Source organism: Ranitomeya variabilis, chromosome 1 (genome assembly GCF_051348905.1).
Source record: "Ranitomeya variabilis isolate aRanVar5 chromosome 1, aRanVar5.hap1, whole genome shotgun sequence".
Lineage (NCBI taxonomy): Eukaryota > Metazoa > Chordata > Amphibia > Anura > Dendrobatidae > Ranitomeya > Ranitomeya variabilis.
In genome coordinates, this window is record NC_135232.1 from 584,902,111 (window position 1) to 584,913,768 (window position 11,658).

Below are 11,658 nucleotides of genomic sequence, written 5' to 3' on the forward strand. Positions count from 1 at the left end.
GCACTATGTTTCTTTGTTTTAAGGGTCCACTCTTTGATTTAGAGGTGCTCTCCTTGTTTTGAAGGAACACTCGGGCACTCCGTTTCCAGGAGGCACTCTGGGGAGCACCCTTTGTTTCCAAGGAGCACGCTTTGTGTCCAGGGGATACTTTGGGGAGCACTCTATTTCCAGAGGGCACTCTGGACAGCACTTTTTGTTTCCAGAGGGCACTCTGGGGAACACTCTTTGTTTCCAGGGGGACTCAGGGGAGCACTCTTTGTTTCCAGAGGGCACTCTGGGGAGCACTCTTTGTTTCCAGGGAGCACTCTGGGGAGCATTCTTTGTTTCCAGGGAGCACTCTTTATTTCCAGGAGACACTCAGGAAAGCAATCTTTGTTATAAGGGTGCACTTATAGGGACATGGTGGCTCAGTGGTTAGCATTGCAGCGCTGGAGTCCTGGGGTCAAATCCACCAAGGACAACATCTGCAAGGAGTTTGTATGTTCTCCCCGTGTTTGCGTGGGTTTCCTCCGGGTACTCCAGTTTCCTCCCACACTCCAAAGACATACTGTTAACCCCATCGGTGTGTGCAAACTGTAAAGCGCTGCAGAATATGTTAGCACTATATAAAGATTATTATTATTTAAGGATACACTCACGTAGGGCACTCTTTGTTACAAGGGTGCACTCAGAGGTGTAGGGGGGCACTCTGTTTCCAGGGTGCATTCAGCGTCCACATAACTCATATGATAAATGCTAGCTTTAACACATGGGCTACTAAGGGTTACTAATAATGTTTGTGGTAAGAAAACCGAGAAAGAAATAGAGGACACAAAAAATAAAATGTCTTATGGGGATCATTGAGATAGAGTAGGGAATAGTTGAAGCGTTTCGGTATTGGAGGTTTGCTGGTGCTTTAAGAGGCGAATGCTGGTATATGTTTATAGCGTGCGCTGCCAAGGAATGTGGCACGCTTTGGCTTGACAGCACTAACAGCTGCCGATAATGGACCCAGCTCATTTGTTTTGTTTTGTACTGGTTCACTAGGAGAACTGGATCACGTAATAATGGGTTAATGGCCGGCACTTCCATTTTCCATCACAGGCTCATAGTGAATCAATTTTTGGACACCGGGCCAGAGAACATCAGGACATTGGTATCATTGTCCTATATTCTGCCTAACATGAGCTCACATGGCTGCATGCTTGCTCCCTGGTCTCGGAATTAATCACTTTGGAGCAAAGTCCACTAATCGTATGTCAGTAAAGAATGTGCCATGGGTCCTAGGGGGCACACGGATCAATATGCCCACCCTTATATATGTACAGTGAAGCAACCAAAAGTATTTTTTTAACATTCATTAAGAGCCCCTATTGCCCAGAGGGTGTATTTGGTATTACAGCTTAATATGACTTTGATGCAATACCAAATACAACCACTGAACAAGAGGGGTGCTGTTCCATTCAAACTTTTTTTTTTCTTTTTAATATGGTCATGAATGATAAAATTGTCTTAAAAATATATATCAAGACAAAGCTTTTGTTTTGACACAAGAGGAAAAATAATTTAAAGTAATAAAATAATGGCTGCGTTCTATAACAAGACAAAGTTTTTGGTTTGACACCAGAGGAAAAATAACAATAATAAAAAAATGGCTGCATTCTCCCCATATAATCCCTTCCATATGTCCTGCCTAGACCTTACAATCCCTCCTGACGCAACTTTAAGACACATGGAATGCATTCTTCGAAATGAAAAATAAGGGCAGAACCGGCCATTCCCCGTAGTATATTAAAAGCACAAAAGAATAAAAAAAACTGTAGTATCAAACGCCCATTAAAAGCACAAAGTCAAAAAACAAAACAAAAAAGACAAACAAAAAACAGATAAACCTGATGTAAAGAGTTAAAACAAAACAGTGAAGTAAATGAGCTGTTCATCAGGGGCCACCAATCTCTCTGTACCTGGCACCCCGCACAGTAAACAGGAGTAAAAGCTCCAAGTTTCCTTAAGTTTCAGGGACTGGATCCAGTTTTTGGACAGTTCCCGGAGTGATTCATCGGTGTCACTCTAACCTGTAGGACCGTTTATGGGGTGCAGGTAAGGTCAGGAGATTACCCGTGCGCAGGCAATCGAGGACACAGACATTCCTGCAGGATGTTACAGATTTTATGGCGTTACCACCTGGGTGTCAGTGTCACGGTTCTAGGCTCGGTGCCCGCTAATCTCTGATTGCCTTTGTTTTGGCTTTAACAATATGCCACCAGCGTTGCCAAGCGAGTAGAATTTATAGCTGCAGGGCATTCACCTCCAACAGGCAATGGTGGAGAAAGGGTGCGTAAGGGCTGAAACGCCTTGATCATCCTCCCCCTCTTACCAGAAGAAAATTGGCCTTGTAGAGGTAATGTGTCATTAGAAATTGATCTATTATTAAAAATAGTTTTTTGTGTTAATTTTTGTAAAAAAAATTCACACAGGCATGTTTTTAGATTCTGACTTCCTGTTGTTTCTGGAAATTCACACGTAGATTAGCAGCAATGAACCAACTCCTCCCCTATCTTATGCTCTGAAGCCTCTAATGAGCGTGTGCAAGGGTTAATGTGAAGCGAAAGGAAGGTGAGCTGTGACATCACCTATTGTAAAGGGTGGATCCTGCTATCTACTGTATATAGAGGTGTTATCAGTCATTGCACAGGAGGGGGAGGTGAGCTGTGACATCACTTATTGTGAATGGTGGATCCTGTGTTATCTTCTGTATATAGAGGTGTTATCAGGCATTGTACAGGAGGGGGAGGAGGTGAGCCGTGACATCACTTATTCTGAATGGTGGATCCTGTATTATCTACTGTATATAGAGGTGTTATCAGTCATTGTACATGAGGAGGAGGTGAGCTGTGACATCACTTATTGTGAATGGTGGCTCCTGTGTTATCTACTGTATATAGAGGTTATCAGTCATTGTACAGGAGGAGGAGGTGAGCTGTGATATCACCTATTGTGAATGGTGGATCCTGTGTTATCAGCTGTATATAGAGGTGTTATCAGTCATTGTACAGGAGGGGGAGGAAGTGAGCTGTGACATCACCTATTGTGAATGGTGGCTCCTGTGTTATCTACTGTATATAGAGGTGTTATCAGTCATTGTACAGGAGGAGGGTGAGGTGAGCTGTGACACCACCTATTGTGAATGGTGGATCCTGTGGTAGCTACTGTATATAGAAGTGTTATCAGTCATTGTACAGGAGGGGGAGGAGGTGAGCTGTGACATCACTTATTGTTAATATTGGATCCTGTGGTAGCTACTGTATATAGAGGTGTTATCAGGCTTTGTACAAGAGGAGGTGAGTTGTGACATCACCTATTGTGAATGGTGGATTCTGTTATCTACTATATATAGAGGTGTTATCAGACATTGTACAGGAGGAGGCGGTGTGCTGTGACATCACCTATTGTGAATGGTGGATCCTGTGTTATCTACTGTATATAGAAATGTTATGTCATTGTACAGGAGGAGGAGGAGGTGAGCTGTGACATCACCTATTGTGAATGGTGGATCCTGTGTTATCTAATTTATATAGAGGTGTTATCAGTCACTGTACAGGAGGAGGACGTGTGCTGTGACATAATCTATTGTGAATGGTGGATCCTGTGTTAGCTACTGTATATATAGGTGTTATCAGTCATTGTACAGGAGGAGGAAGAGGTGAGCTGTGACATCACCTATTGTAAATGGTGGATCCTGTATTATCTACTGTATATCGAAATGTTATCAGTCATTGTACAGGAAGGGGAGGACGTGTGCTGTGACACCACCTATTGTGAATGGTGGATCCTGTAATATCTACTGTATATAGAGGTGTTATCATTCATTGTACAGGAGGAGGAGGTGAGCTGTGACACCACCTATTGTGAATGGTGGATCCTGTGTTAGCTACTGTATATATAGGTGTTATCATTCATTGTACAGGAGGGGGAGGAGGTGAGCTGTCACATCACTTATTGTGAATGGTGGATCCTGTGTTATCTACTGTATATATAGGTGTTATCAGTCATTATACAGGAGGAGGAGGTGAGCTGCAACATCACCTATTGTGAATGGTGGATCCTGTGTTATATACTGTATATAGAGTTGTTATCAGTCATTGTACAGGAGGGAGAGGAGGTGAGCTGTGACATCGCCTATTGTGAATGGTGGATCCTGTGTTATCTACTGAATATAAAGGTGTTATCAGACATTGTTGAGGAGGAGGAGAAAGTGAGCTGTGATATAATCTATTGAGAATTGTATTCAAACCAAACAGGGAAAAGAGCGGTAATTCCTGGACATTGCCACAGAGTGAAGACAAGGGTGTATGTTCCCTTCTTCTTCTTCATCGGTATAGTATATTATACAGAGCCGCCTCCCTTTTATAGCAGAGGGAAGAATTGTCTACACAGTTAAAACAAAATAATAATTATATATATATATATATTTATGTATTATTTTTATATACAATTTTATGACATCGTACATGTACTCAACATACCGTAATCCCTTTTATACATAACAAATGGTCCCTCGCTGTATATTTTACATATGTGACTTGTATACGGTAATTTTATGATTCAATCATATATTGTTTAGTATATTGTTTACTAATGACTAAATTGGAAAAACTATAGGTCATTTTCTGATCGAACAACCCTGACATCACAGCTAACCATCCCATGGGCCTAAAATGATCTAAAAATAAAAAGAAGATGGATGGATTTTGTATGCAGCCATGAAATCAATGGAGGAAAAAATACTTCAAGGGACAGAACATGAAGATTTTTTTACAGACAAGTTTGGTGCCTCAGTAGCATCCATGCTTCTCCCTGCTAACATTGTACCGGCTGTCCCTTGGCCTTCCAGCTATTCCAGGAGTTCCTGGCATGAGTAATTTAGTGGCGCGTTTCCAAGTCCATTACTCCATGTGTTTTCACCATGACGCTTTGTTAGTAAACATCCATAGGCCATGTGTCAGAGAAGATGGAGGCTCTTTGCTGCCCATGGTAACCAATCACAGCACAGCTTTCAGTTTAGCATTGCTGCTAAAAAATTAAAAGCTAAGCTCTGATTGGTTGCGATGGGCAACAAAGACCATTTTACCTCAAACTTTTCATAAATGAGGCATATGTGATTGTACTAGTAACGGTTTATTTATTCAGGAGGCGAAAGAATAAAATGGTTACCTAATCCATAACCGGATAAATGGAACCAATCACATTCCAGCTCTCATTTTTCTAAGGCAAGTTGAAAAATGAAATTAGGCACCTGATTGGATGCTAAGAGCAACTCCTCCATAATCACCTGACAGGGTATATAAAAACAAGTAAGATCATTTCAGTCAAGATGGCTGCCAGAAAATAGAAATAAAGGCCTCACAGCGTAGTAATGACAGCTCTGTCAGCTACAGAAACCACTCAGACTCCTCAGTTCAAGAAATGTCTGGCAGAATGTGTATCTAGGTGAATTGTTTGACACTGATCCAAAACCCTCTTTAAGGAAGCTGCCATCCTGGTAGTCATTGCAGGGAAAATAGTGCAATATGGGTAGCTTTCTATAAAAACAACCTCAATTCCTACAGTAATAAAAATAAATTCATTGCTTTAGTACATAAATATACATTAGGTGTAAACGCCCTTCAAGAAGGGCCACTTTGTAGTTTATATCTGCCATGGTGACTAACCGGGAATCATCCCCTCTGGTATTTGGCATCCTCTCACCGAGCTCATCCTACTTAGTGTGAAAATACCTGTCACTCCATGTCATCTGCTGCGGCCTGGGATAGCTGGGGAATCACCAGATTAAGGGGGCATCTGCTTACAGCCTCCATCTCTACTTATCACTGTTATTATAGAAACATTTCATACCTTTACCTAAAGTGAAAGCCACACACCCCAAATACTGGGACCCCACTGTGACTCGACAGGGATGGAGATGTTTCAAGCAGTAAGGGCCAATTCCATGTAGATGTGGCCCCATTCCCACTTTCTTGCTTGACAAGCATTCCAAGCTTATCACTGACCTTCAAGGTATGTTTTGTCCCCTTAACCTAACAATAGCCTCTTTAGAAGTGTTAATGCCCCAGTAGTGCACCCTTTAAAAAGTAATGATGCCTATGAGTGCCACCTACAAAAGTAATGATGTCACCTTTGTGCCTGCATAGGCGGCACTGACGTCTTGTAGGCCTACAGCAGTCTGTGCCCTATGGGATGTAAAGTAGTAGGGTACGGACAGGAGCCTATCACTCCATGCTCTGCCACAGTATTGGAGCTATGGTTACTACTAAAGGTGGCGCTTGGCAGAGATCCAGGGCACAGGGCCATAAGTATTGAGCAAGCGGATCTTAAATGCCAGGGGCCCCATTTTTTTTTACTGTATTTTCTCTTTAAATGTTGCACGCACCCCAAGAACTTTGGGCCTGATGTAAAAGCCACATTATGGCTCCAGTGTATCGGGGAAGTTATAGACAGCCCCTTAAAATGTTATACTGATGGTTAAGCTTCTTCTTTGAGTGTTACTTAAATCCAGAGTTCTTCTAAAAAAATGGCAAAGTCCTTTTTAAAACCTTGTGTAAAATTCGAAAAACTTCATTGCTTTCTTCCAGTGCACAAACTGTGCTCTCTTGTCCATGGATTGGGTTGGCAAGAATGCTATTCAAGGGGGTAGAATTGAGTTGCAATACCCCGAAGAGCCTATAGATAACAATGGCACTGTTTCTAAAAAAAAAAGTCTTCCATATCTCTGACTACGACTGTAACATGTTTTTTTCATGCTACGGTTACAGACCACAACTACTAACAGCGACATTATTTCTGGTCAGAGCTAAGGAGCTGGTACAGAATACATAGGAGACGGGCCTGACCTCATGGTCACCATTTTCCTAGTAAGAAATGCTAGGACTTGTAAGGCAGACATCAGAAGATCTGTAAGTTTTGATACCCGAGGCTTGAGGAAATAAATAACTCTCCAGGAGCCACTCGCTGATATCAGACACGCCACTTACCCCCGCCTCCTCTACCCCCAGGGCAGGTAACTTGTCAGAGTAAGCTTATCTACAGGTCTTTAGTCTGAAAGCCTCAGCCGTGTTCTCTGAGATTATAAGTACCGGTAGTAGGAAATTGTTCTGCTAAAATGTTGGAAAATGTGCACCAAAATTTCAAGCGTACCTAAAATCCCTTTGCGAGACATTCCGTAATTCTTCAAGTGTCCACCTCTAGTGGCTACCTAAAAAAAAATGGGCTCGCACAAAAAAATGGACTTCAAAAAGGGCGCAAATGGAACGATGAATATAGCGCAAAGAAAAAAAAAGCACAAAACACTAAAAACTTTACAAATAAAAGGCACAAATGCAATAATGAAAGCACCGTAGTGATCCAAAATGGACCACCTGTCAGCACAAAATGACCATTCAAACCAAGAACAGATGCTCAGTGAACCGTTGGCGTGGCCGAACAGTTGAGCGCACCTTACCATCTACTTTACACAAGCCAGTGGATGGAGATAGATGCAAAACAAGAAGATCAGAAGATGTCCTGAACTGCTCCACCACACTAAGGGTGCACCAAGTGACTGTGCTTGGTTTGAGCATTGATTCTGTGCTGACAGGCTCATTTCAAGAAGATTTATATATCATATCAGATGTCCTTATAGGCATAGTTCTGAACAATGCCTATGTTATACCACCATGGCTTCTATTATCACTGATGCAATGAGCTCTAGAGGTCAATCATTTCTTTACGATCCTGCCTTGAAGGCCATGCAGATAGCTGACACCGTAACATCACCTTTTGGACAACATTAACCAAATGGACCACACACATGCTTCCGAGAAGCTTCTGAGCAACTTCAAAATGAAGACTTTCTTCTCTATTCTTGTCCAGCCTCCAATTTTTTCCAAAATTCTAGTAGACCTCTCATGTAAATAGTCTACATGCGTACTAACATCCTGACTTACTGTTTCAGGCTCTGATCACATGTACAAATGCTTGTCTGTTCCATTATAGGAACATACAAACGTAATAAGTGATCCACTTCATCAGCTAGGTAAATGGAAGAAAAAAAATGGCGTTGTTTTTTTTGGTATAGGGGAAAAAAAGTCCTAAATCATAACTTTATCTTCCATTCAGTCAGCCCCCCACAAAAATGAAGCAACGGATCACTTATTCTGTTTGTCCCTAAAATTGAATGTCCGAGCGGATATGTGAACAGAGCCTTATCAGACAGTGAATCAAGTACTCAGATAATGTAGATAATTCCATCCAAGGCTACATTCCCACGATGCAAAAAGACAGCGGTTCTTCCGAAGCGTTAAGGCGCTCAACCATAACTAACAAAATTAACACTTTCAATCGTGATGGATGTTCAATGGGTGCAATTTAACCTTAAATGACCAACGACGGACAGAAATATTCCCATAAATGACATTTTATCACCTATCTGTAGGTTATAGATGCTTCTGCTGCTACCGCCACCACTCCCAAACTCCTCTGTGTGAATGGAGCAGCAGTGAGCATGTGCAGCTCTAGCAGTGGTGGTGGTTGCACATGCTCACTACTTCTTTGGTCTCTTGATCAGTGGTGGTTTCAGCAGCTTCCCTAGAGATTGTACAATCATCATCTATCCTGTGGATAGACGATAAATGTCATTTACGAGACACCCCCTTTTTATTTCTTTAATTTTCATACACCATGAATCGGAAGAGGGAAATAATTCTTCACAGGTGTCTGACAGAGACATGTCTCCCCTAAAAACAAAAGGATTGGGCACCAAAGTTCAACATGCTCAATCATTTTTTTTTTGTTGCCAAAGGAAGAGTCAAGATGCGCCTTACAGGTTAGATATGGAGGCATTGACCAAATGGGAAGGCCAATATCACCTGTAATGTCACCTTAGTGATGAGGAGGAAGACACTGAGGAGGAAGAAAACCTTGCCATGTGGGGTCATCTTCTGACAGCAGCTTATCTGCCCAAGGAACAAAAGAATCAAGTGATTAAATTCCAACTCCCCAATCTATGTGTCCCCTGACAAAAAGCTTAGGTGCATAGTCAGGAAGCCTCCATATTTCTACATATCTTACAAGGAAGACCGCAGACATCCCTTTATAAAAGCACTACCTGCCAACTTTTGGGCTACTATGGAAGCTTTGGATAAAGCAAGTGGAGAGAAAGTGTTGAAAATTTAGCAATAAGTTAGTTATACAATTTGTTTCATTTAGGAAATTAATCAACATGCTTGACATGCTGAGAGTTGTAGTTTGGCAACAGCTAGATGTCACAGCTTCATATTGATAAATGCCATTTAGGTCAAAACTGATCACAAATGAAGGTAATTCCCATAACCCCGAAACTTCCAGACATGCTGGAACTTGTAGTTTCCTAATAGTCACAACTTGTACATAAGTGACCCAGATGTCAAATGTGATGGTCACCATGATTGTCCCCAGAGATAACCAGCAGCCTGAGCCTTACCTTCAGGGAGGGATCACATGTATCTTCTTCTCCTTGTAAATAGTTCAAAACCAAAAGAAAGTATCCAGGATCCAAGTGATACAAAGACAGATCACAGCGAGTCTTCCTGTCCTCCTGACATGGTCACATCCAGCCTGCTCTCCTCTCACCTCCTGCCCCAAGAAAGTCCTACAACATTCCCAGCACAATCCAGCTGAGGTCTACACTGAGTCAGTCCCCAAAGCCAAGGCACCTCCCTCCTCTCCTGTCTCCCTGATCAATTTCACTCCCCTCTGGAATGCGATCCCTAATTCTGCAGTTTGCCAGTGGCATCCATGTTTCTCCCCCCTTCCCCAGCCCAATCTGCCTGGTGGGCTTCTGAGTCTGCACACTGTACTAGCCCACTCCTCCTCCTCCCCCGGTGACAGCTCCAGCACAGACCTGCACTTCCATGTGCTCCAGCCTCCCACCCCTCACACACCCCCTGCTGCCGATCTGCAGTGTATTGATCACTTGTGGGTCTATACAGCCAGCTATGGACCCCCATACATGTAGCCCCCCAGGGAACATCAGCAGCCTGGGCAAAGCAAGTATTGCACTTCCTAACCCAGCAATAAAACGTCCTGAGTGAATGATGCCAGAGGAAGGTAAGTATTTCTCCCCCTTACCTCGTATTAATGACTCCTAAGTGCCCCCATAAAACAAGTAATGCCCCCTAGTGTCCGGTCAAGACATAGTACCACCTTAAAGAGTAGTCATCCTGTAATGTAGCTCCAGAGGGCAATGCCAAAGGAAAGCAAGTATTACACCTAATCCAGTAAAATGACCACCTAATATGAATAATGTCCCCCGAATGCAGTAGGGATGCCTTAGGGTAGCGTGAGTTGCTAGTTCCCATGGGACAGTATTGTGGCCCCTAAAGCAGTAAGTGCCCCCATAAAACAAATAATGCCCCCTAGTCCTACCTTTAGAAATAGTAGTACCACCTTAAAAAGTAATGATGCTGTGTCATAGCGTGGGTTTCTAGTGCCCAGGGCAAGGTAAGTATTGCACCCCACTAACCTAGGAATGCCCCATGAGGGCCCCATAAAACAGTAATGCTCCCTAAGAGCCCCCTTTAAAAATAGTAGTGCTGCCTCAAAAAGTATCGATGTAGTGGGATAGCATGGGGTATGAGTGCCCACTAATGCCCCCTGAGTGCCCCCTTAGAAATAAGAAGTAATGGTGCCCCAAGGGGCATTCTCCAAAAGTAAATAAAATAAAAAATAAAAAATTTACCTTCTATTCACCTTCTGCAAGTCCTCTTGTACCTCTTACACAGAGCAGCTCGACCCCAAAGGCGCAGGGTGGTGACATCATTGTGCCGTCTGTATTGATGTCATGTTGTTGTCAATATAGTTGAAAGTGGCGCTTGGCCAATGAATAATGGGGCACATATGCTGCCCTGACTCTACAGCGCTAGCTTCAGGAACCTTGTGCTTGCTCCCCTGAGAGTTTTGCACCTGTGTGGCCCCCTTTCACAGCCACCAAGCACCAGGTATCAGACTACCAAATGTGTGTGCATGGGTTCCTTATGTGATGAAGTTATAAGGTGCACCCGTGCCCATTTAAGACCATGGTTATCTGAGCGCCACCACCTATTTCTACACTTTGTAGGTGCCTGACACTGCTTATGGGGGCCTCCTCTGACTGACACTGCTAAATGAGGCCTTCTCTGACTGATACTGCTTATGGGGGCCTTTTCTGACTGACACTGCTAAATGAGGCCTTCTCTGACTGACACTGCTAATTGGGGCCATCTCTGCTGCCACTGCTTATGGGGGCCTTCTCTGGCTTCCACTGCTTATGGGGGCCTTCTCTGACTGACACTGCTAATTGGGGCCATCTCTGTTGCCACTGCTTATGGGTGCCTTCTCTGTCTGACACTGCTAATTGGGGCCATCTCTGCTGCCACTGCTTATGGGTGCCTTCTCTGGCTGCCACTGCTTATGGGGGCCTTCTCTGACTGACACTGCTAATTGGGGCCATCTCTGGCTGCCACTGCTTATGGGGGCCTTCTCTGGCTGACACTGCTAATTGGGGCCTTCTCTGACACTGCTGATTGGGGCCATCTCTGCTGCCACTGCTTATAGGTGCCTTCTCTGGCTGCCACTGCTTATGGGGGCCTTCTCTGACTGACACTGCTAATTGGGGCCATCTCTGTT

General features: G+C 43.5%; 1 protein-coding gene across 2 annotated transcripts in view; it reads right to left on the reverse strand.

Moving 5' to 3' along the window:
* The window catches only part of ADAMTSL4 (ADAMTS like 4), a 182,186-nt gene extending 172,530 nt beyond the window's left edge, over positions 1-9,656 (reverse strand). The window contains exon 1 of one of the 2 annotated variants that reach the window (XM_077257769.1): positions 9,476-9,656. The gene's annotated coding sequence lies outside the window, so the exon portion shown is untranslated. The remainder of the gene's footprint in view (positions 1-9,475) is intronic. The other variant, XM_077257772.1, reaches the window with a different exon arrangement.
* Positions 9,657-11,658: the final 2,002 nt, after the last annotated feature.